Source organism: Pan paniscus, chromosome 11 (assembly GCF_029289425.2).
Source record: "Pan paniscus chromosome 11, NHGRI_mPanPan1-v2.0_pri, whole genome shotgun sequence".
NCBI classification, from domain to species: Eukaryota; Metazoa; Chordata; class Mammalia; order Primates; family Hominidae; genus Pan; species Pan paniscus.
In genome coordinates this window covers 95,633,044-95,657,620 of record NC_073260.2, presented here as the reverse complement: position 1 = coordinate 95,657,620, position 24,577 = coordinate 95,633,044, and the positions used below count along the sequence as shown (strand labels likewise).

Sequence of the window (24,577 nt, the reverse complement as noted above, 5' to 3'; positions counted from 1 at the left end):
ATATAGAAGGTACTTAAAAATGTGCATGGGATGAATGAATGAATGACTGCAGTGCATTTCTACCCCACCTTTCTGAATTCCCTCTGAGCCAAAAGGTGGTGTTTACCTTTATTAAGACCTGTAGTCCTCTATTACCCACTCTAGATTAAAAAGTAGAATAAATCTTGAGAGAATTAAGTTCTGTTTATTACTGGGGCCCAGCATTGTCTGTGGCTGTTTAATTTGTCAATACTTACGAAACTAATTAGCATTTTCATTCTGCATGAAAAGATCAATATAATTATAAAAATAATTTATGAAGCACTCTGTTACATTTTATAATTTCTACATTGCCTTGCATCAGCCTCCAACTTTAGTCATCCTCTTATTATTGATTATTGCATTTCCCAAACCTTACATGTTGCTGGGCAGTGACAGTTTAGCTGTTCACCAAGCCGATTTCTTCTCCTCTTAGACATGCAGGTAGGCTATGATTCTCTGTCTCTGTTGCTCTGTCAGGTGAGTTCTACCCAGTGGAAAATGAGTAAAATTATGGTACCCCACCCTCAGCCTGGCCTTCAAAAATGCCTACTTGTTCTCCTTATATATTTTTCCCTTCTACCAGCTTATAAAGCTAATCAGGGTGATCCTAGAAGACACATATTGAAAATAGCAAGCCCTCAGATGGAAGGAGCACTGTTCTTTGAATCTCTACTTAAATGAAAGCTGTCCATGCACCCCATATGTTTTTTTTTTAACTTTAAATGACAAAGAACTGTAATTCTATTGTGTTTGAGCTATTATACACCTTGAGGTTTATTTGTTACAGAATCTAGTATTATATTAACTAACACATTTGTTTTACTTTGGTTCATGTCAAGATAATAAGACTACAGTGGCTAATAAAAATCAGTTATAACAAACATTAAAACTTTGTATGTGCATATGTGTGAGAAATAGAAATGGAGAAGGTAGCTTTGTGAAACTCCAACTAGTGACTCCCATAACTATGAAGGATTGCTGACAGGACTTTCATTACTGCAAATTGCCCCTATTTAATAGGCAGCTCTTATGCAGCCTGTGCTCCTGCTGTTTGCAAAACTTACTTTGAATATACAACACCAATTACAGAGACTAAACACATCAAGATTTGGAAGAGTCTAGAGAGTTATGCAGTTAATTTTATTTATGTACTTTCTGCTTTAAATGCCCCTGAAAAGAGAAAATTGACTAATGTATCTTAAAAGGAACACTCATATTTATGTCTTTGCCCCAATCACACTCTTTCTCTCCACAAAAAAAAAAAAAAAAAAAGAGAAAGGGAAGAAGGGAGGAAAGGAGGAAGAAAGAAATGAAGGAAGGAAGGAATTCAGCTGAAATAAAATAAGCAGATACAGTACTGGAGTTTTCAGCAAGGGCAATAAATGGTAAAATTCTCTTGAAAGTTCTGTAGTCATTTATTAGCTATGGAAAGCTACAGAAAAACTTAGAGACTCTGACCAGTGCCAGAGAAGGCTGAGAGGCCTGACACTTCTCTTGAATTCTAGGACGGCAAAGCATTTATTAGTATCTAGATATGCATATTTAATTATGCTTCAATAATAATTTTACTGTCATTCCTCAAAGCTGAGAAGAAACAAACGATACCCTATTCCTTTTTCAATGATCCTGTGAAACAGCTTGGGGCAGCATATAATGATAGTACCACAAGTGTCTCCTTGGCATTTACATGCTAATGATACTATGCAATTAAATTATACAATATTGTGTGATAAGCCCCTTTTGCAACTAGGCAAAAATGTATACATATTATAGTACAATTGTTCTCACTTCTCAAGAGAGATCTGTAAATCTTGAGACTTTGCCTTTTACATTAGAATAAATCCTCCACTCACTTATTCATGCATTTAATGCATATGTTTTCAGAGCTATTATATGCATTGAATGACTATTTTTACACTCCCATACCTTTTTAAAGTTGACATCAAAAACAAATTTTTGTGTGTATAATTTTAAAGAATATAATTTTGGGGTTACTATATATTTTATTTATGCTTTAAGTATATGTTCCTTAAAACCTTTGGTATACAGATATTTTAATCTTTCATCTTATCAGAGGAAATCCAAAAGAAGATGAGGATGGATGGAGAAAAGCTTGATCAAGTGATGAACAACAGGAAGATAAAGACAGTAGCATTGTTATAAGTTTAACACCTGAAAGAAATAAGGTACGCCCCCTTTATTTCTTCCTTAAGCTCCTTTGTTTTGCTCTCTTGGGACTGTCCCTATAGAAGCTTCATTTTGTTCCTGACTCTTCCCTTTTTTAAACCTCACCAACGTTTTTATCCCCCAGGACGGCATACCCTGGGAAGTAAGGACAAGAATGAGAACAATGTCTTTGTATTGTAAAGTGACAGAGGAGCTATTGTGAAAGGAAAAGTAGGAAAGCAGAATTGGCAGACCATAATTGGAATATCATTTGGACTCTTTTAGGAAAGACTGTACAGGAAACCTCAAAATGTGGAAGTTGTTTCCTTGAAAACTTAATTTGTATATCATCTCCAGCACCAAGTTATAAAGCTATATAAAACTATAACTTGGTGGTAGAGATGATATATAGCTGAGAAGCAAGTGCTCAGAAGTGAGGAGAGTAAGTGATGGGGGTGCCAGGTGGGTGTACCAATATGTAAATGGCATTCAATTATAGAAATCACCAAAAACCAAATAACTGAATCCAGAATGGCTGACTGCATGGGCCATGACATCAGAAGTACCTGGGTGTGAATCTCTGTCCCTTCTTTGCCACTAACTAGCTGTGACATTTTAGAAAATCTGTTTTCTCTGTCTGAGTCTGTCTCCTTATCTTTTCAATTTCAGCTGAAGTACGATGCCCAGGAAACATTTTCTAATCTTTGCCATTTCTCTCCTTCCAGTGAAACTGAGCAATTTTCTTATTTGCTCCTTGTTCTTAGAATGAAGTTTTATGCTATTACTGTATACTTAAAAGTTTTTTTGGGAGGGTTTCTGTTTTTGTTTTTGTATTTTTACACTTATTTGTCTTCCCTATGAGAGAGTGAGCAAATGGGGGGCTACTTGCTATCTCCTCTCCCTTGCCTAAAATAATAGGTGACACAAAAGAAATGCTAAATAAATGTTTGTTGAGTTGGTGACTAAAATGTGATAATTACATTTATCTAAGAGGCTTAAGGGAATTAAGTGAGATACTGTGTTTTGAACGTTGAGTTGGAAGTGCCAGCATGTATGCTTAGGAATAGGAGATGCATTAAAGCAGTGACAGACAGAATGATAAAATATGGCAATTGTAGTAAGCAACCAGCTATGAGATATATTAAGGCATATAATAAGCTTGCATTCTGCTAGTCAGAAAATGCACAAACTGTCGTATTAAGGGCTAAGGTAAAGACGCAATCTCAGGCTGGGTCCCAGAATGCTAGTGTCATAGTCAAAACAGTCATTTTAGTAGGGAGCATTCTTTGTAGAATAATTGCCACTTAAAGATAACTGAGGACTCCATTATGGAGCAGGAGAACACTGCCTCCATAAGACATCAAGGCATTCTTTGACTACTATGGGAATTAAATATAGATCTAAAATCCTCTCTAAAATAAAGATCCAAGGAGGTGCGCAACAGATGAAAAAAAAAATGTGTCTTGCAAGCAAAATGAGGATAGATCAGGTGACGGATTGAGTGAAGGGCAGGAGACAATGAAGAATATATTGTAGATTATACAGGTTTGGATGTTGTTATCTTGGGAGAAGCTTTAAGGCATCCACTTATTGTTTTATTTGCATAGTCTGATGTGGTTTTTAAAGTTTATATTGAATGCTGTTAAGAAAGGCAAGGACTCTGAAGTTCGTCTCAGGGTTTATTATTCCTATTGTCTTTTATTTGCAGTCTTCACAATGCACATGCATAAAAGGTAAGTGCTGTAGCAAAACGAATTGAAAAAAAGTAACAAACGTATGCATTGCTCTGTAATGGATGGAAAAAAAGGATAACAGAGCTGGTGATGGATCAGTGGAGAAGGTGGTGAGAAGAATAGTGTAAGGAGTAAGACGTGCGAGATGAGATGCTTCTATAGGGTACATGTATAATATCTAGGCAATCACAGGGGCATTCTTTGTTTAAGGGCCCAGTGAATCTTGTCGAGCTAAGATTAACTTCCTAAAGGAGCCATAGTGTGCTAAACATTCATGAGTAACACATTCACGGAAGAATGCATGAGTTCATTAGGACATATATTCTGCCCTATATAGTGGCTTAATAGCAATAACTAAACAAGTAGAGCTTCTTCATCTTTCACATAACATTCATCACAGAAGGAGTCCTGGACTGTTTTGCTCTATAAATTAAGGCAGTAAGCGAGACTTCTTCTATGATGTTCTTCTACCACATCTAGACAGTTATCTTTGTCTGTATGATACAAGATGGCTCACCACGACATCTCATTCCATATCTAATTTCCAAGTTAGTCAAGGAAGAAAGAGAAGCAGACATTCAGACCCTTGAAGGATATGACCTAGTAATGGTATGCATTGTTTTAGGTAACATCACATTGGCCAGAACTTAGACACAAAGCCAAACCTAGATACAAAGGAGGCTGGACATATCTCTATCTCTGTCTGTCTGTCTATCTATCTACATACCTAAAATGCTTTTGGGTTTTTGTTTGTTTGTTTTGGAGATGAACTCTCACTCTTGTCCCCCAGGCTGGAGTGCGATGGCATGATCTCGGCTCATTGCAACTTCCACCTCCCGGGTTCAAGCAATTCTCCTGCCTCAGCCTCCCATGTAGCTGGGATTACAGGCACCTGCCACCACGCCTGGCTAATTTTTGTATTTTTAGTAGAGACAGGGTTTCACCATGTTTGCCAGGCTGGTCTAGAACTCCTGACCTCAGGTGATCTGCCCACCTCGGCCTCCCAACGTGCTGGGATTACAGGCGTGAGCCACCACACCTGGCCGCTTTTGTTCTTAAAAGAGGTTATTGACCAGCTACTGAATGAAGCTTAATCACTAATAATTGATTTAAATGAAAGATGACATACAAACAGTCAAAATAATTGGTGAAAGTCAATAAGCACACTGGTAAAAAACAAGAATGTTTTTTACCTGTGTGCAGAAGATACCTGAAACCTGTTTTTCAAAAAATATTTTCCTGAGAAGTTTTACAAAACAGATGAAATAGGCCTACTCTACTGATGCTTTTCAAAGTCTAACTCATCAGGTGAAGGTGAATTAAGTGTTCAGCAGCTTAAACAAAACAAATATAGGCTGGTTGTTCCAATACATGCTTATACTGGTGGCTGTCATAAAACAAAACCTTTCATGATTAGAAAATTAAATTACCCTAGGATTAGGAAGCAGCTGTACCAGTTGCATGCTATCTTGGTACCAAGATTGGCCCTATCGTTTTCTAACCTTACAACTTAACAAGCCAGTATTTCCTATAAATCTATTTGTATTGATCTGTAAAATGAGGATACAAAATGCTAAACAGAACTAGAATGAGGATTTGATAAATTAATATATATGAAAGCAACTGGTTATTAAAAGGTATTGATAAACAATAGTAAAATCAGAAACCCTATTATTAACTTGACCATCATGTTTTATTTTTACATAGTTCTTCCATCAACTTTTTATAAGTACGTGGAATCAAATTCTGTACAGAGTTACTCTACTGCCTAATAAATGTAGAGAACTATTATTAAATCTTGTCTCATTCTTACCTATCTCTCTTAACAGTTACATAATAAAATTGTTCAATTCTATCTCCAACAATAAAACTTCCAAATAGACTGTAAAACTTTAATCTTCAAGGTGAAAAAATGGCAGTTAGTGGGGTATACCAGAATTGCTCTGGTTCTGAATAATCATGTTTAAAATGCAAATTCTTAGGACTCAACCTATCGTACTGAAGCAGAATCCCCCAAATAGCACCTGCTACCCTCTGTATTTAATATGCTTTCCAGGTGGTTGTAAACACTTTAAATCTTGAGAACTGTTGGCCTAGAGAAGCAAATGTTAAAAAGCCTCATGATAACGGAACATTGTCATACAGGTTATATGAACAAACCTAAGGTAAAGATCTATTGCTTCTGGCATGGTAATAAATGAATAAAATGCTCATTTTTAGGTACTTGTTTTAGGTTAGGTACTTCTGATAAAGATGAGGCTTCCTTTCACCTCCTCCCCACCAACCTCATGAGTCACACCAATCTCCTAACCCAATTTTGTCCTTATTCTGGAAGATTCCAAAAAGTTCCTCATAAATATTTGAGGGATTTGTATGTTATCAAACCTATCAGTAGATCTAGATATATAGCTAATATGAAAGATCACCAGTAATGTTCTAAGAACGAGATGATTTACATATATGCTTTGTAATCTTTAAAATGTAAGCAATCTGACTGTTATGAACCTCATATTTTAATGAGAATTCTGAGGCTAAAAGATGTTTAGTAACTTGATCACTACTTCAAAGTAGGTAAAACAGAAGCATATATAGGGTTACTACAGAGAAAAAGCAGAAAGAAATGTGCCCCTACACAGAGAGAATTCTATTTTAAAAAAACTTTTAAAATCAATCCGAAGCTGGACATCAAGTGGGAATTTGGAAATGTTTGGTTAGGAGCTTCTGTAAAATTTTTTAAAGATGCTTGAATTGAAAAGCAATATAGCATAGGAGGGATATGGACATTTATTCAGGTGTTCTCAGAATGGAAATAATCAAAAATAGCTTTAGTAAAGAATTGCCCAGATTCCTTTCCCCTGGTGCTCTGGAAGAAGCCTGTCCTTATAGATGTTGGAGAGTCTAGCCTAATATCTTCCATGCATTCACTAATTTTATAGGCTTTTTCCTATTAAAAAGTGAAACCATACATTGAAACCTGGAGATAATTGAAGACTGCTCCTCTGAATCTCACACTGAGAGTTGGCTTTCTTTTTCCCCCCATTACATAACACAGAAAGTAAAAATGTAATCTTCAGCAATAGACATGGTATCTGCTCCCACAGAAATGGTGCTATTACCAATACAGAAGCAAGACTATAGGCATGACTACCACAGAGAGAGTGCTTTACAGCCTTCCAAGGCATCACTGTTGAATAACCCAAGCAAATCTGACTCACAGAGACAGAGTACATATGTGGTTCATGATCACCAGGATAGACTTGTTTGAAATTTTTCAGGTAGGCTACCTAAAGCAACTAATTCCAATGGTACTGCTGAGTCCCAGGAACAAAAGAACCTGTGTTCTGGCATTTATAAACTAATATCCTAAATGTGTACTGGAATTCTAAAGGTTTCAACCAGAAATCTGAAATTTCCTCAAACAAATGTCTTCTATGTAAAAAATATATATCTATATCTATATCTGTATCTATATCTCTCTATATATATCTATATCTATATAGATATAGATATATATAGATATAGATACAGATATAGAAGCTTAAATTTCCATTATGCTGAATGGAATGTTTCAGATAAACATTTCTTTAATTACAACTCTTCATGGATAGTGCCATAAAAAATAGTGGCTTATATTTTAAATATTCATCCAAGGAGGCAGCATGGCAGTGATAGAGTAGATTTTGCAGTCAAATCACTCTTGAGCCATTTGCTAGTTTCATCAATTTGGATGAGGTTTTAATTTCTCTGAACTTCTGTTTCTGCATCTTTACTCTGTGGATAATAATATCTACCTCTTAAGGCTGTTATGATAACTTACTGACTAACATAAATAATGTACATACACACAGTGGGAAATTAAGAACAAATTTGAGTCTGCTATTGTGCCCTACTCCACTTCAGGAGCAAGAAAATAATCACTGCAAAATAATAGACTTTTTGTTGAATCTCAAACTTGTAGACTGGGTTACAAAATTCCATATTTTTTATGTCATTATCTGCTCATAAGAAGAAAACCCATACACACACACATATACACGTCTGTATATTTATATATAATATGCATATTATATATACATTTCCTTTATATATATGTAATATGTATATATAGTATGAAATTGGACCAACATATTAAGAATCACTTTCCTCTTACCACAACATGAAGCAATTTCAACATGGATGCTCCAACTTCATTTGGGATACTTCACATATAAGGATCCTATATCTTGAAACCATCTCCAGTGGATTTCCTAGATGAAATGAAACAGAAACTCTTGGGAACATGGAAAATAAAAACCTAGCTTCTTTCAGTAGTGCTCAGCTAAAATTCCACATCATTCTCCATCTTGCTGGTTTTGCCCTAATTATTTAAAAAAATGTTTACTTCCAATCCAATTTGATGTACCCATCCTTGATGACACTATTGCTTGCATTTTCAGGTAATGCATTTTATTATGTGTGTTTTCATAAATCAATGAGTATTCTTAAATGTATATTAAAAATCAACTAAATATCAGAAATAGCATATAGATGAGAAAAAGGAGGACAGCAATCAAGTTATAGTGTGTTAGAGAAAGAAAAGTAATTTGAATATATAGCTTTTCTCTTTTTCAGATGCTTGTGGATGTCCTTCTAAAAGTTGAATGAATAAAAATCATAATACAATAATGAAACACATTTATTTATTTCCATTCATCACATTAGTATAAAATGTATTACTCTGTACCTACATATTCTAGTCTTGATAATTTTGCAAGCTAAAGCTTTTATAAATCTATAAATTTGCCATTTATAAATTTGCCAGGTATTTATTTGGCTCTGTTGGCAAAATTTGTGCAATTTTCTGACTCTCGCTCTCACACACACATACATATATGCACATGCACATACACACACCACTTAAAAGTCAAATTTATTGCAAGAAATTATACTACAATCACATAAAATACAATGAAATCACATTTATTTGCCAGGCTAGGCCTATACCCTTCAATAGCTATTTTGGTTTCATTACAATAAATCTTCTATAAAATAATGAAATAAATCTTGGTTATGCAAATCACAGTATTGAAAACACTGAAACCTGATTGTGTAAAACATCTCAAGCTCAAGGAGATATGTCATAGTGATCAATTTTAAATTAGTCACTTTAAAACAAATTCTGTTGCTGCACTCTCTTAGTGCGTTCCTGGATTTCTATTTTTACGAATACAGTAATTACAATGGTACTAGATGGCACAAGTGGATCTCTCTTCCTAAAAGTTAGATATGCAAAAGAGTCCGCTGGGCCCATTAAATAATACTGACATCTCAATTCCTCTTATCGGTTCACTTCAGGTACAGACTTTGAACAATGAAAGTTCCTTCTATTTCCCCTTCAACAGAAGCCAAGTAAGAAATTCGTGTTTTTAAGTTGTTGTCTCGTAGCTGCAAACCTAAAGCAGTGTTTAGAGGGAAATTTATAGCATTAAATGCCGACAGGAGAAAGTGGGAAAGATCTAAAACCGACACCCTAACATCACAATTAAAAGAACTAAAGAACCAAGAGCAAACTAATTCAAAAGCTAGCAGAAGACAAGAAATAACTAAGATCAGACCAGAACTGAAGGAGATAGAGACACGAAAAACCCCTCAAAAATCAATAAATCCAGGAGCTGGGTTTTTGAAAAGATTAACAAAATAGATAGAACATATGTAGCCAGACAAATAAAGAATAAAAGAGAGCAGAATCAAATAGACACAATAAAAAATGATAAAGGGGATATCACCACTGATCCCACAGAAATACAAACTACCATCAGAGAATACTGTAAACACATCTACACAAATAAAGTAGAAAATCTAGAAGAAATGGATAAATTCCTGAACACATACACCCTCCCAAGACTAAACCAGGAAGAAGTCGAATCCCTGAAGAGACCATTAACAAGTTCTGAAATTGAGACAGTAATTAATAGCCTATCAACCAAAAAAACCCCCAGGACCAGATGGATTCACAGCCAAATTCTACCAGAGGTACAAAGCGGAGCTGGTACCATTCCTTCTGAAACTATTCCAAACAATAGAAAAAGAGGGACTCCTCCCTAACTCATTTTATGAGGCTAGCATCATCCTGATACCAAAACCTGGCAGAGACACAACAAGAAAAAAGAAAATTCAGGCCAATATCCCTGATGAACAGGGATATTGTTCATCAATATTGATGCAAAAATCCTCAATAAAATACTGGATCCTGCAGCACATTAAAAAGTTTATCCACCACAAACAAGTTGGCTTCATCCCTGGGATGCAAGGCTGGTTCAATATACACAAGTCAATAAACGTAATCCATCAGCAGCACATTAAAACTGAATCCAGCAGCACATTAAAAAGTTTATCCACCACAAACAAGTTGGCTTCATCCCTGGGATGCAAGGCTGGTTCAATATACATAAATCAATAAACGTAATCCACCACATAAACAGAACCAATGACAAAAAGCACATGATTATTTCAGTAGATGCAGAACAAGCTTTCAATAAAATTCAACACCGCTTCATGCTAAGAACGCTCAATAAACCAGGTATTGATGGAACGTATCTCAAAATAATGAGAGCTATTTATGACAAACCCACAGCCAATATCATACTGAATGGGTAAAAATTGGAAGCATTCCCTTTGAAAAGCACCACAAGACAAGGATGTCCTCTCTCACCACTCCTATTCAACATAATATTGGAAGTTCTGGCCAAGGCAATCAGGCAAGAGAAAGAAATGAAGGGTATTCAAATAGGAAGAGAGAAAGTCAAATTGTCTCTGTTTGCAAATGACATGATTGCCTATTTAGAAAACCCCATTGTCTCAGCCCAAAATCTCCTTAAGCTAATAAGCAATTTCAGCAAAGTCTCAGGATACAAAATCAATGTGCAAAAATCACAAGCATTCCTATACAACAATAATAGACAAACGGAGAGGCAAATCATGAGTGAACTCCCATTCAAAATTGCTACAAAGAAAATAAAATGCCTAGGAATACAAGCTACAAGGGATGTGAAGGACCTCTTCAAGGAGAACTCTAAACCACTGCTCAAGGAAATAAGAGAGGACACAAACAAATAGAAAAACCTTCCATGCTAATGGATAGGAAGAATCAATATGGTGGTGAAAATGGCCATACTGCCCAAAGTAATTTATAGATTCACACTATTCCCATCAAGCTACCACTGACTTTCTTCACAGACAAAATGACTTTAAATTTCATATGGAACCAAAAAAGTGCTCATATAGCCAAGACAATCCTAAGCAAAAAGAACAAAGCTGGAGGCATCATGCTACCTGACTTCAAACTATACTACAAGGCTACAGTAACCAAAACAGCATGGTACTGGTACCAAAACAGATATATAGACCAATGAAACATAACAGAGACCTCAGAAATAATGCCACACATCTACAACCACCTGATCTTTGACAAACCTGACAAAAACAAGCAATGGAGAAGGATTCCCTGTTTAATAAATGGTGTTAGGAAAACTGGCTAGCCATATGCAGAAAACTGAAACTGGACCCCTTCCTTACACCTTCTGCAAAAATTAACTCTAGATGGATTAAAGACTTAAACATAAGACCTAAAACCAAACCTATGTTTCTATATTCTGCTTTGAGATTTTGGGTTTGGGACTCTGCACACCACTTTCCTTTGCCAGATGGTTTCCTTAGATTCTGCAATGGGGGTGGGGGGGCACTGGGGACAGGCCGGTGGGGTGAAGAAAGGGAGAAAGAGGCTTACTCTTTCCTCTTCTCTTGCTGTCAGCATTGTTTAGCAATCATCCTGCACCCTGTCAGCGGCAGTCATTTCTGCCTACCGATTTTTCAAATCCTTCCAGAACCAGCTTATTCTGACCTGACAGAGGTGCCACCCCCAGGTGGCTCGTATTCCATCCTGAGAGCTCTTGAGTTTGAGTTCCCAAGGCCTCTCCTTTGAGCTTCTGAGACACCAACACTGGCTGCATAGCAACACTTCTGAGAAGTGTGATATAGAGATCTACAAAGTCCCTTTTCCAAGCTCCCAGTGCCCCAGCTTTTCATTTTGTTCCCCAAGCCCTAAGGGTGGAGGTGCTTCCTGAGATTACTCTCTCTGTATAACTTCAGGGGCCTCTTTTTCCTCTTCCAGCTCTCCAACAAATATTTAATCCACCCATTATATTAAAATTTCCTTGTTAAAACAACAAGTATGGGACAAAGGATATGAATAGACACTTCTCAAAAGAAGATATTTACATGGCCAAACACATGAAAAAATGCTCAACATCACTGATCATTAGAGAAATGCAAATCAAAACCACAATGAGATACCATCTCACAGTAGTCAGAATGGCGATTATTAAAAAGGGTCTCTGACATTAGTTCTCAAACACATTTGTCAGATAAGTGCGCGGATGGAGAGCCCATCCATCCACACACTTACGGGGCATGGAGACCCACAACAGTAGGTGGCAGCAGAGATAGACAGTCAGTGGTCACTTGGTACAGGAAAGAAACAAAGATGGCAGGAGAACCAAAGCCTCATCTAACCTTACTCTTAAGAGTTAAAATCATGGGTTCAATATCTATCTATCTAAATATTTTAATGGTTAAGGGTATGTGTTTTGGCAACACAAAGACAAGTCCTCAAATTTCAACCTCACTACTTTCTAGTTCTTCTGTTTCTTAGTTTTTTCATCTATAAATGGATCTAATGACACTGTGATATACAGCTTTCAAAATGGCTGCAATAATTCCTGCCATCTCTATACATACTCTCTTTGCAATGAAATTTTTCCATTTTCATCTTCCAGAGCTAAAATTTCTTTCTCCATCTCTTAAATCTAGGCTTGCCTAGTGACTTGTTTGGCCACTAAAATGTAGAGGAATGTGACTTCTGAGCCTAGAAACTGCGAGGACTTGCATCTTCTCCTCTTGCCCTCTTAGAACTCTTCCACCACCACAGGAGAAAACCACATTGGCCTTTTCGAGACCTATGGCCCCCTGACAGGTAGCACCAACTGTCAGACAGAGAAGTAGCCACGTTAGACCATCCAGACTCAGTGGAACTGCTAGATGACTGTAGCTGCATGAATGTCCCAGCAGAGAGAAGTAGAAGTGCCACCGAGCTGAGCCTCAGATCAAAACGCATGCCCATAGAATTAAAAGCAAATAAAATAATACTTGTTTTAAGTCATTAAGTTTTGAAGTGGTTTGTTATGCAGTGATAAGTTACCCATAACTGATTCAAATCACTACCTTCATAGTATTCTTTTAAAGATTAAAATAAAAGATGTATGTAAAATGTATGCACAATGTCTGGTATTGGCATAGAATAACTCTCCAAATGTTTACTGGGTATAGAAATTACATTCCCAGTATCAACATGGGATAAACAATGACTGGCCATAATGAATACTAATGAGGAATGTACTCACTCTACAAGAGTTAAATATTGGGGTACATATGTTTGGTCTGAGACTATTGGTTCAAAGTAAAAGAGAGGCATGATTGAATTGAACATTTATCATTAACACTGAGATTCTCTGCCATTCTTTGAGTATCATTACTACTCAGGTATTTTTCTGGGAACTTGAATTAAGGTAAATGGGTATGAGGAGATAGAAAGTTGTCTTATATCAGTGCTCAAACGTTTAGGAATCAGGGTCTATATACTCTTTAAAATGAAGAGCATTAATTAATGTATATAAATTTTCATTTATCATATTAGAAATGAAAGCTGAGAAAAACTTTTAACAATCGTCATTATCAGTTAATTATTATGAAAACACTAATTTAAAAATAAAAATAAACCCATAAAACAGTAACATAAATGACACATTTTTATGAAAGATAATTATATTTTCCAAAACAAAAAAATTAGGGGAGTGAGACTGTTCTATATTTTTGTAAATTTCCTTAAAATTTGACTTAATAGAAAACAGCCTTATTCAATCTGCATTCAACCTGTGTGATATATTATTTTAGTGGAAACCTATGAAGAATATCTAGTCTGATATAGACATGTATTTTTGGAGAAAAGAAAGAGATTTTTACTGCTTTTAAAGTTATTGTAGAATACTTCTTTGATAGCATAGCAACATTTTATGAGAAGTAGTTTCTAAAAGATCAGTTACAATATAAAATCTAAAACCAAATCAAATAACTTTTCATATTATTATATTAAAATCCACTGGCTATCTCTTATTGTGAATGGATCCTTTATCTATGACTGCTTGATCATCATGCACTGGTGATCCAGAAAATATTGGTTCACTAAATTATGCATAATCAAATTATTAATATATACAAAATACTAAAAATTACTCTTGTTAAAATTACCGCTAATCTTATCAGAATAATTTTAAAGTATTGGGAAGTGTCACACCTATGGTAGCACAAAGAATTTTCAAAATTTTAACTTTTACTTCAAAGCTCAAACTTGATCACTGGCAACAAATACAAATACAAAATAGTTGCTTTCCTTGAAGTTACAAGATCACTTTGTTTATTTTTGAGAAATATATGCCAAATACCTTAAGCCTCAATAGCTTTAGTTTGACTATTAGTTACACTTTTATGTTAAAATGATGTTAAATGAAAAAGTAGCTAGTTCAGTGTGCAACTCAATTACAAAAGTACTTTTTGTTCTAGAAAACATCATACTTCAGTTTGCAGCAAATGTGCTTTATGCATACTTCACATTTCATCACAAAGGATATTAAGATGGTGTTTATTCAAAGAACAAGTTATAAAAAATAATGCATACTGCTTCATAAAGGACACTGTTAAGTGACCTGCCATTTTGGTTTTTTTTGCTTGTTTACTTTAAAGAAATGATGGTGGAAAATACAGTGACTGCTAGTAACAGTCTGGTGTTGCCAGATTGAATTGTGCTAAGATTCTGGAAATTTTACCTACCATTGCCTTTGCACCATCATGGAAACTGTTAACACAATGAAGACACAAATAATACCTTAGTCTTAACTTAAAAATAGTTTTCACCTAGCACACGGCTCAAAAGGATCTTGGGAACTCCCATGGTACACGGACAAGAATTTTGAGAATGACTATCAAATAGTGACTTAAAAACAAAAACTGAAGTGTTAGAGTGTTTCTAGGAACTTGAGTATAAACAATCCTCTTTTAGGCCAGGGTGGAGATACCACTTTCCACCTTCAGTAACATCACTCTCGTGAGTTAGAAAGGATTTAGATTAAGATTAAAATAACTAAGGCTGGACCAAGGGAAACTGCCCTGCTCATAATTGCTTACCCCATACCTGGGACTGTAATGACTCATACCGAACCAATGTCAAAAACCCTGAATCAACTGAGGGAATTGGCAAAAGAGGGACAGAGATAGAGAAAGAAAGTGAGAGGACACAGAAGACCCATGAAGTTATAGACAAAAAGAAACGGAGATTAGGAAATCAATAAATATAGGGAGAGAAGGAGGAAAGTGTGAAAGGAGGGAGACAAAAAGAGAAACAGTCATAGAGTCGAAATAAGAGAGAGAGAGTGTGTGTGAGAGAGAGAGATAATGTTTTGAGGACACAAAAGCTAACAGAGATAGACAGGCAAAGAGAAACAGTCAGAAGGAGACAGAGAATAAGTATGCTATCATATTAGATTGTCAATGAAAGGAAAGGCAAAAATCTTTGCTTTGACATAGTTTTCAAGTAGTCACAGATTTTCTCTCTCTTCTGTGAGGCTGATTGACTATGGATGCATGGGAGTGTCTGCTTGCATGTGGATTAGGAAGATTGCTGCCTTTTCCTTCTGCCATGACCTGAAAGCCACACTGACTGCTGATGGAGGTAGTAAGGGATGTCCTGCAGTGGAAGAAGATAGACCTAGGAATCTGCAGCATAAAAGAGGTGTCTTGGTGCATGAGAACGAGACCTGGCACTGGGCATCTTCCAGGTTGACATAATTACCAGGCTGGGTGAGAGATGTAGTGTAAGTGCTTTACTTTGTCACTTATAAAATCTCACTGGTAAGGCCTAAAGAAACTGAATCTTCAGGAGAACTAAACATATAATTTTCCCTTTAACCATAATAGGGAATTGCCACTGGTCCTCTCTATCAAACATTAGATATGTTCAGATTCTTAAATGAAGACACAGTAAGGAACCACTTTGGATGTATGTATGTATGTAGAGATAAGGTCTTGCTATGTTTCCTAGGCTGGTCTCAAACTCCTGGCCACAAGCAATCCTCCCACCTTGGCACTGGGATTACAGGCATGAACGACCATGCCCAGCCCCACCTCACATTTAAAAACAAGATTACAAACAAGTAATTCCTAAATATTAACACTATTATTGGAAAACACACAGAAAGACAGAATGCTATATTCACTGTAAGTAAATGGAAACAGGTTAAAAAAAAAATAGGTGACTCTGTGTCATTACAGTGTGTTCCTATTAGTGTTCACATTGTATAAAAGGAAGAGTGGGGAGTAATCAATAAGATTAGGTTTCATATCAGTCCACGGCATGAAAATGGGAATTCTGGGCTGCTATTCACCATTATGAAGACAAAGACAACTTGGTATCAAGTGTCTCTAGGGACAGGAAAAGCTGTATGTAACCTTAGGTGGAGAGGGGAAAAAAACATGAGCAGGGAGAATTAAAGAGCTACCAGCACCAGCTGCTGTGATGCCAAACAGGAAGATGAGCTCTCCTTGTGCTCTTGCCAATTCAGGTTAATATTTAATAACTTAAAACTGTACTCTGATTTTTATTAAAGTGACAGGTTTTTGTCTTGAAGTGGCACTGTTTCTTTATCTGTAAAGTGAAGTGCGGGAATCACACTGGTATTTCCCAGACTATTCCGTATAATGCTTGTGCACTAGAAGATGCTAACATAATCAAGTTTGACAAATATTTCCTTCCTTCCTTCCTCCCTCCCTCTCTCCCCCTTTCCTTCCTCCCTTCTTTCCCTCCCACCCTTCCTCCCTCCCCCTTTCCTTCTTCCCTTCTTTCCCTCCCTCCCTCCTCCCTCCCTTCCTTCCTTTCTTCCTTCCTTCCTCCCTCCCTTCCCTCCTCCCTCCCCCGCCTCCTCTCCCCTTCTCTCCCCTCCCCTTCCCTCCCCTCTCCTTCTCTTCCCTTCTCCTTTTCTTGCCTTTCTTCCTCTTCTTTCCTTGTCATTCCCTCACAATCTACTTAACATAATAAAGATTCTAAGACTACCACAATGAAAGAAAATATTTAAACTGATTTAAACACACAATTTCTTTCTCTTTTTCCATACTGCCATCTCTTGGGATGATAACATTACCCTGGGAAACAATTTATGAAATGCCAAACTTCGTACTTGCTAAAAACCCTTATGAACCCAGGATTCTATGATTCTAAGCAGGACTAAGTGGGAGCACAGGAAATTGTCCCCTAAATTAGCTCCATTTGCCTCTGTAACCCAAGTGTCAGGACTCAGCATATTCAGAAGCCTGGCAGTTGAAGGCCATGGAGAATAGCCTATTACTTAGTCTCTTTGGATATCATCAGCATCGCACTAAGACACTGTGCATGTGAAGCATACCCTGGGACGTATGATTATCTTACCACCACTTAATTTTTAGGTCAATGAGCACAAGAGGAAATTTCCTTTTGAAAAGATCAGGAAATTAATGTAGGATTGCAGGAATTACATACAATTCCCCATGCAATGCAATGCCAAATTTCAAAAAGTACAAAGGGATGCACATGAAATTTGGCAGAATTAGGAGTCTTTACCTTGAAGGAGAAAGAGAATGAAAATTATCTGCCTGAAGTAAGCATTAATGCTTTATGTTATGGGTATGTTCTTTCTTTTAGCTCAGCATTCTCTAGATTCTCTTAAACTTTATGATTTTTGTTTGATTATTGTCTATCTCTTAAAGGTGAGGCTTCACAATTCCAGGTGGCAGTAATAAAGTCCATACTTATGGATGTCTCAATATCTCCGATCTGTGGAATATAAATTTTGAACATATACAAGTTGAGTGGCTTCCATTTTCAGGATGTGAAATATCTGTTCATGTTTTTGTTGTTTTGATTGTTTATATCACTTTATGTGGCAATACCTAGACCATCATAAAAGAGGTTTGGCAAAGTAAAATCTACCTCAAGATTTTAACATTTAGTGGGAAAACGCATTCATAGATCATTTTGCCCTAGAATTTCCACTTACCAGTAAAATAGAGACAATAAGAATAATTTATTAAGCACTTTTTATATTCTTGGCAATGCACTAATTTCTTTACTTATAGCATCTGAATGCTTATAATAAGTCTATGAGGTTGGTGCTGTTAACATGTCCATTTTATATTGAAACTCAAAGTAGTTACATAAACTTTTTCAAAGTCACACTGCTTTTAATGGCAAATCTTGTGATCAGATCTAGGTTTGTCTGATTCCAAAGTCTAAATTATTAATGATGCTCCTTCATTGCTAATTGTTTCTTTATTCAGTGCAATCGTAGTAGCCAACAGATGACCATCCATTAAGACTCATGTCATAGACTGTCTGAATATTCTGCATTGTTAACTGGATGAGTCTAACCTTGGACTGGATTCTGGGAGCTGCAGCTGTATTTAAGCATTGTAATGATATTGACCTCAGCAGGTAGAATGTGAAGCCGAAGAAAAGCCAGAGACAATGTCTCATGGTGACCCTGTAATGATGAATCAAATTATTAACAAAATATTTAATAAGAGTATCTAGGCAAAAAGACAACACATGAATTCAGACAATAGAAGCAAAAGGTAATACAGTAATGGCAAAACAAGTTTGAAATGGCAGCAGAGGTAGTCTAAAAAGATTCCCTGAGGTACTGAAAAAAGGGGTGCTGACACTTTTTTAGAATGCCGACAGCCTCTCCAGTGTAAGGGGAATGTTTTAAAACCTATCAAGTTGTATCTGACAGGTTATCAGCCCTTCAGGAATTGGCATCTCCTCTCCTTTACCGTACAATGAGCCCCCTTATCATATTATGCACCTACGCTTTACTTTTTAGGCAGGTTAAACTGCTGTGAGGTACACTGCAAATGATAAGAAAGGAGAGAAGAGGAGAAAAAAGGGGAGAAGAAGGGAAGGGAGGGGGGAGAGGGAGAGAAGAGTGTTGAGTTGATGAGGAGGAGTGAGAGACTGAGAGAAAGAGAGGTTGGCCATGGCAATGATATCCAAGGAAGGAGCCTCAATCAAAGATGATGCCAAGACCTCAGAGACTCAGCTCTTAATAACCACTAACAGGATGATGACATCAAAACTAACAACATGCAAAGGGAAAGAGCAGGGACTAGTACATGGGACAATGTTCAACAGGATCACTCAGATAACTTTGTGGCAGAACTTGGTGGAACACAATCATTGGAGAAATCTGTGGTGTAGCTTGGTGTATTTCACCACCTAATCCCCAGTGCATGTGTAAGTGCCTGTCACCCTGCATATACTGCTCATGTTTGTGAAATCTCCTCAAGTTGCCAAGGTCTGCTGAGTTGGTTTGTTGTACAGGTTTTGAAATCGCTGGATTGGAAATGAGAAATAAACCTATGAGACTGAGGGGTAGGGATGAAAGAAAACAGAGAAACCTATGAGACTGAGGGTAGAGATGAAAGAAAACAGAGAAACAGTCTCAACATTAGAAGATGGGAGGAAGAAAACAAAATTATTTCTGGAAAATTATCATAGTCTATTGTCTCATAAGAACAATAAAGTAGATATAATAATTGGGAAATAAGTTGCTGAGGTAAAAGAGACAGATCAGAGGTGAGGTCTAGATACATTATAATAACCCAAATAATAAAGTTACATGAGAATAGAAGGATAGGAGTAAATTAAAGGAAGATGTGGACAAAATAAGGATGAGAAAAAATAGATACATGTATAGGATCACCAAGGGAGCAAAAATGATTCAAGAAACAAGGAATTAAATTTATTTATCATTCATATTCTCCTTCAGTTCCTTTCTCCTTTCTTTTATCTCTCTCTCTCTCTCTCTCTCTCTCTCACACACACACACACACACACACACACACAGAGAACGATGAATCCAAGGATTCAGCATTTAATCTACCAGCCCAGTTCTATCTAATACTGAATAGTGACAAACAGAATTATTGTGACTGTTTACAAATGGCTACTGCTTCCAGGCAATTTTCAAGGCCTGGAAGAAAGTATAAATGTCATCTAGACATAGTGAAACATAAAAGACATTTTGGATGTTAGAGCTCAGACTTTTAATATATACCAACTCTAAAAGCTGCAATTATGTGGTAGCAATAACCATGTGGGTAAATATAGTGTACATCTCAAAGATAATAAAATAAATGGTCCTCATAGGGTAGTTTTAATGCTAAATTTTGTGTTTGTAACAATTACATTTTAAATCTTTAATGCTGGTGTTAAGATTTTCAGCATAAGTGAGTTAGGTTGTTCACACTATTCAGACTCAAAAGTAACAAATGTTCTTAGAGCAAAAAAGTACATAGAAATTCTACTTTCATGAATCTATTCTTGATATGTGTAGGATTTTGACTAAAAGCACTTTAATTAAAAAAGATAGCCCTCAAGAAAACACCCTTCCCTCTATAAGAAAAGATAGCAAATAATTAGAACACCTATAATCACAGCATTTTGAAAGGCCAAGGCACAAGGATTGCTTGAAGCCTGGTGTTCAAGACCAGCCTGAGCAACATAGCAAGATTCTGTCTCTACAAAACACGAAAGAATTAGCCAAGCATGGCAGTGGGCACCTGCAGTTCCAGCTACTGAGGAGGCTGAGGCAGGAGAATCACTGGAACCTAGGAGTTTGAGGTTACAGTGAGCTATGATGGAGTCATATGATGGAGCCAGCCTAGATGACAGGGTACGACCTTTTCTCTAAAACGAACAAACAGAAAATGTCTCTGTGTGTTGTGTGTTATAGAAAAAAGTTACGGAAGTGTCATAAAATGTTATTATCTGTGCTCATTTGTAAGTGGTAAGAAATATGCATAATTGTCACTTTAAAGTATTCTGATATTATTTAATTTTTTTGTGTGGGCACATATTTCATTTATATGTGGGAAAATTATTTCTAAAAATAAATAGCCAGATGTAAGTTATAAATAGGTTACAAAAATCACTTCTACGATCAGTATGCCAAAAATATTTTTATATAAAATAATGGTTGCTGAGTCATCAGAACAGTCCATATTCTAGAAAATGTTGAAAAAAATCAAGTAAATTTATTCATTCATTTGTTCATTTATTCATTCACTCAAGACACTTTTATTTAAATTTTAACAAAATATTGAATTATTTAATATTCACTACATATGAATCACTACTACTCACAAGGTCTACAGGAATGGAGGAAGCACCATAGCTGTCTTTAAAATGACCAAATGCCATGAAATTAGAAAATGGTTATGCTCATGTATATTTATGATATGCTCATGTAGATTTATTTGGCTAAGAAGCATTCAGACATTGGTAATAGTAGAAACCCAGCTATATACTGTAAGGTTTGGAATAATTGGAATAGGCACAATTCTCTAGATGGCAATACAATCTTACTGTCATACTGTCGCCGGCAAGAGTCTGATCTGTGGCAAGAATGCACATAGGTTTGTCTTCCCCTTCCTTTTTTTCCCATCCTGGCAGACAGGACCTGAATTTCTAGTTTCAAGCAGCCAAATAAGGACTTAGGCAAATTCAGGCCCCTAGCATAGTCTGGCGATTTGTATACTTGGGGTATATATGGCTTAGGATTTCATAGCCAGGGAATAACTTGTAACGTAATCCATAATACATAGCCCATAATTGTATTTTGCATGTTTATTAAAAAGGAGTAAATGGAGTAGGACTCATCCATATCCTTTCCTTTTCGGCTCAGGAGAAGATAGGATAGGCACTTAAACTGCAATTTATAATCTCAAAACCTCCTCCAGCTCCAGAAGAGCTATTTATCATCTCAGTGCTAAATGTAGCCCAGAAAGAGAAAATGAACCTCCTGTAATGAAAAGTCTGAAAGTTGGAGCTATAAACAACTACACGGAGAGTTCTGTGCTGAATTTATACAGACTGTAACCATCGTTCAAGGTGAAAAAATCAGTGACAGAACAAAAATCATCCACTGAACCTCAAGAGACACCTCTTTTCTCTGTGCTTTGCTTTTCTATATAGTGTTCTCATTCCTGATCAAGTTCTCTCCCCAGGGAGTGCTAATTGGCTAACAGTAACAACTACAGAAGTCTGTTTTGTTCTATAAACCAGCAGGCTCAAAGAGTCCTCTGTGGAAAACTTAACATTAATACTACTTCTGACTTCCTCCAAGAGAGCTGCTATGCCTGTATCATAACTTTTGTTGCCACTTTGGAGTCTCTTTTCCAAGCTCTTATTTAATAAGCTTTAGGGAAAAAATACAGTTCATTAAAACAAACAAACAAACAAAAAACAGGTCATTTGGTTTCAGACATTAAAGAGTGTATAACCTGCTAAATAAACACAATACTGAAGGTAGGGTGGGAGCTACTGGTAAAATATTTTTTTAAGTCTATTTCCTAAAAAGATTAGCCAATGTTTACCAGGTGGGAGGCCTTATTCTGTGTACTTCACCTGTATTAAATCAGTCAATCCTCATGATAACCTTAGGAAGTTGGTACCACTGTTAATCACAGTTTACTAAAAAGGAAACTGAGATTTAGAGAATTTAAAACTAAATAATTTATCCAAATTCATACAGATAGTAAATGTCAACATCTTTCCACTCATACCTTTAGAATAGAAATTCATTATTTTTATATCAAACTTGGTTAAAACATTTTTGCATTTACTTTTTAAATGTTCTTGAAGTATGAAAACCAAGGATAATAAATATGCCTAACTTTCTTCATACCACAAATAGTCATTCAGGCCACTCCTTTTCTCTTTCTTTATAATGTACTGGTACATAGCTAAATTATTGTATACACATAAATTTTAAAATATTTTACTGTAAAAGTATCAAGCTGTATTAACTGTAAAAGCTAAAGGATTTTATAGTAAGTACCCATATACCAATAACTAGATTTTGCTCTTAATAATTTACTACATTTTATTTATCATATATCCATCTATTATATATTTATCATATAACATATTCTCATATATCTATACATTTATTATATTATTTTGTATCCTCCTTTTAATTTTACACCTTATCTTACTTTAATCCTAAACATACTTTAATTACTTCCCTTAAAGAGATTTACCCACACATTCATTAGGCCATGCTCTGGCCTAATCCTGGAACTTTACTCATTTGAAATATTTTCTTCTCATCCTTTACCTTCTCAATACTCCAAATGCTACTTATCCTTGAAGGTTTAATTTCTATATTTCATTGTCCATGTTAATAATATTTTGCCTATATTGTCTCTAAGTAAGATACAATGTTCTGCATTTGTTTAAGTGTTTAGCGCTGACAATTACATAGAAAAGGAGAAAGTGAAACTGAAATTTCGATTTTTCAATATCTTTAAGAGAAATTTGCATTACATGGAGATTCCACATCACAATAAGACATTTTGTACTAATACTTGAGAAGAGTATTGACTAACAGAACTTTCTGCAATGTTGGTACTATTTTATATATCACTATAAGTATTGAGCATTGAATTTTTAATTTAATTTTAATTAACTTAAGTAGCCATATATAGCTAATGGCTACCTAATTAGCACAGCTCAAGACTAGTACATTGAAGATAAGAAAAGATAAGTTTCCTATCATGTGATCAAGCAGTTCCACTACTGGGTATGTATCGAAAGGTAAGGAAATTATTGATCTATGAAAAGGATACCTGAACCCTCATGTTTACTGTGGCATTATTCACAATATCCAAGATATGGAATCAACCTAAGTATATATCAATGGATGAATAAAGTAAATGTGGTATATGAATACACACACACACACACACACACACACACACACAATGGAATACCATTAAGTCATAAAAAAGAATGAAATCCTGTCATTTGCAGCAACATGGATGCAAATGCAGGTCATTATGGTAAGTGAAATAAGCCAGGTGCAGAAAGACAAATACCATATATTCTTACTCACATATGTGAGCTAAGAAATTTGATCTCATGGAGTTAAGTAAAATGATAGTTATCAGTGGCTGGGAAGAGTGTGTGTAGGAAGAGGGGATGAATAGAGGTTGGTTAATGGGTACAAACATATAGTTAGAAGGAATAAGTTCTAGTGTTTGATAGCACAGTAAGGTGATTACAGTTAACAATAATATATTGTATATGTCAAAATAGCTAGAATAAAAGGTTTCAAATATTACCAAGACAAAGAAATGATAAATGTTCAAGGTGATGAATATCCTAAATACCCAGATTTGATCATTACCCATCTAATTGTGTCAGATACTTTGTCAAGTGAAGATGCAAATGATATGTGTGCATATATATGTGTACACACATCCCCTCTACATACATATATGTACACACACATGCATATATATATACACACATACATATACATATTCTGTATAAGGAGCTTATATTTATCACAGTCAAGGACAATTTGTGATACAGAATATCCAGTTCAGAAGTTATATGAACTGGATTATATGAAATTATATGAAAAATCACTGTGTCAGTATTACAGAACAGAGAAGGGCACCTAACTCAGTCCCCA

The 24,577-nt window shown here is 35.9% G+C and overlaps 1 protein-coding gene across 3 annotated transcripts in view; it reads right to left on the bottom strand.

Moving 5' to 3' along the window:
- The window catches only part of LINGO2 (leucine rich repeat and Ig domain containing 2), a 1,246,058-nt gene that overhangs the window by 970,522 nt on the left and 250,959 nt on the right, over positions 1-24,577 (bottom strand). For all 3 annotated transcript variants that reach the window (XM_024930183.3, XM_024930184.3, XM_024930182.4), the window contains exon 2: positions 8,071-8,167. The gene's annotated coding sequence lies outside the window, so the exon portion shown is untranslated. The remainder of the gene's footprint in view (positions 1-8,070; positions 8,168-24,577) is intronic.